The sequence below is a fragment of the Mus caroli genome, chromosome 18 (assembly GCF_900094665.2).
Source record: "Mus caroli chromosome 18, CAROLI_EIJ_v1.1, whole genome shotgun sequence".
Classification (NCBI taxonomy): Eukaryota; Metazoa; Chordata; class Mammalia; order Rodentia; family Muridae; genus Mus; species Mus caroli.
Window position 1 is genome coordinate 73,172,318 of NC_034587.1, and position 2,721 is coordinate 73,175,038.

Sequence of the window (2,721 nt, forward strand, 5' to 3'; positions counted from 1 at the left end):
GTCTTCTAGAAACTCTGAAAGGAGCTGTTCCATTCCTGGCTCTGAACTTCACAGGGTGATGACAGAGTTCTTCCCATGTGCATCTGTGTCTGCGTCCAAATGTCCCTCTTCTCTTAGAGACATCAGTCATCTAGGACCGCCATTGAGGACCCAACTTAATCCAATATGATGTCATCCTAACCTCACATCTACAAAGTCTTTATTTCCAAAAACGAGTTCCAGTTCTCAGGACCCAAGGACTCAAGAATTGGGCCTTGAACATTCACTTTAGGAAGAGTTCATGAAACATACAGCAAATACCGTCTCACTCAGTCCCCCCAACCTTGTAAGTCCATCTCTGAGAGTGCTAACGCAGCAGGGCACCCTCGATCATAATCTACCTGGCTCCCTTGGATCTTCCATGACAGAGAAATGGTCCAGGTGTGAGAATCAGAGACACAGAAAGCTAATGAACACTGTCTTAGTCGGGGTTTCTATTCCTGCACAAACATCATGACCAAGAAGCAAGTTGGGGAGGAAAGGGTTTATTCGGCTTACACTTCCACACTGTTGTTCATCACCAAGGAAGTCAGGACTGGGACTCAAGCAGGTCAGAAAGCAGGAGCTGATGCAGAGGCCATGGAGGGATGTTCTTTCCTGACTTGCTTCCCCTGGCTTGCTCAGCCTGCTCTCTTATAAAACCAAGATTACCAGCCCAGAGATGGTCCCACCCACAAGGGGCCTTTCCCCCTTGATCACTCATTGAGAAAATGCCTTACAGTTGGATCTCATGGAGGCATTTCCTCAACTGAAGCTCCTTTCTCTGTGATAACTCCAGCCTGTGGCAAGTTGACACAAAACCAGCCAGTACAAACACCTTCCTCAATTTTTTTTTTTTTTTTTTTTTTTTAGATTTGAGGCCAATAAAAGAATTTAGGAAGCCATTCTGAAATAATGAACGGCTGCCTGGCCCTGTAACTTTTTGTGTGTTCCTATGTGGATGAAAATGAGGCCATGACTGCTCCAAGGTTTTTATTGTAGTTACAGGAGTTACAGCCAGAGGCATCTGGAAGGATCTAGACTGAACCAGGTCATGAGAGGAGGGGGTGAGAAAGCCAGAGAAGGAAGAGAGAGAAAAGGAATGAGGGCAAGTGGACCTAGGAAGGAGCTGAGGACCGCGAGAGTGTGTCGCTGAACTGGCAGGTTTATATAAGAATCAGAAGCTGGGGGAAATGAAGCAAAGCCCAGGCTCTGAGCTAGAGAGGTTTGGGGGATGGGGGCGGGGTCAGAAGAACTGGGAGGAGCCACCGGGACCGCCTGAGCCTCGTCCTGGGTTTCTTTGGGACCTAACACTGTGATGATTTAAGGTGGTTAATTAGCCGCATTCTCCTTCCTCCTCCTGTGTCCAGGGCATCAGGTTTCCGAGAGCTTTGAAGAGTTTATTTTTATCCTTCACATGGATAAAAGGCATTAATGAAACCATTTGAAACTTCAGGGACTGGGCTCCACCCACAGAAGCCAAGCAAGGGGAGGCAGGTATGAGCGGCCACTGATCATTAAATGTCCCCCTAATAAAGGAGCATCCTTAGACTGGCCTGATAGGCAGTTAAGTGCGGGAGAATGTAGGGCGAGTGCTACCTGGGCCTTTGGTATAGAGGGGCACCCGGCTTTCTTATACGTAACAATTAATGAAATACCTCCTCCCCCTCCCCCTCTAGACAGCCAGCTGGCCCAGTCCTTGGACATATAGCACCATATCATGATGACTCCAACAATGTGGGTCAGCACGATGTTTAAACTCTTTAGTGGCAGCACTAATCTATGTTAATCTGACTGTGACGATGAGACCCAATGCTTAATACAAAAGCCTAAGAGTTGGTGATGCAGGGGGTAATGCGTGACCTCGTGACCTCCCGTGCAGAGGACGGGAGCTTTGGGATCGCATTCCGCCATTCAAATTCTATTCATTAGCCTTCCTGGAAATCTCTCTACAACGGAGAACAGGGATTCAGCAGGCACAGCCACCCTGACACAGGGAAGGATTTTGGACCACTGGACGACCATCTCCTCTTTCAAAGGGAAGCACCGTAGTGAATACATGACACGTGAAGGGCTTAGCAGAGCTGCAGCCTTGTCTCTGCTCGGCTGGCCAAGGGCTGGGTAGACTAGTGGGCACGCTAGATGCTTCACCCCTGTCTGACTTCACCCGAAAGAGAAAGGAAGGGAAGGGACTCGGCTTTCCACGAGAAAAACATGACAGAGGTCTTGGCCTTGTTAAAGGAACTCGTTTGGCAAGTCATGACATAGTATTTTAAGTCAACACACCTAACTAGAGAATAAGTATGGCCACTCTCCTCATCTCTCCCATCCCTTCTTACTCCTTCACCTGCCCAGTGTTTCTCAAACTATGATCCATGGAACCCCAGGAAGGAAAGGGGAATCACCCCTGAGGAACTCGTGTGTGTGTGTGTGTGTGTGTGTGTGTTACATGTACATGTATGTGTGTGGTATGTGGAGTGGAATGTATATATGTTCCTTCCTTTGAAGGTGCACACTATGTGTGCATGCATGTAAGGTCAAAGGTCGACAATGTGTGTCAACCTTTGAAGGACAGGATCTCACACTGAATCTGGAGCTCACTAGTCTAGAGAGACAAGCTGGCCCACAAGTCCCAGGGATCCAGGAACTACAGGTCCAAGCGCCAGTGTTGGGCCCATTGTGTGGAGCTTAGGAAATCTGAAC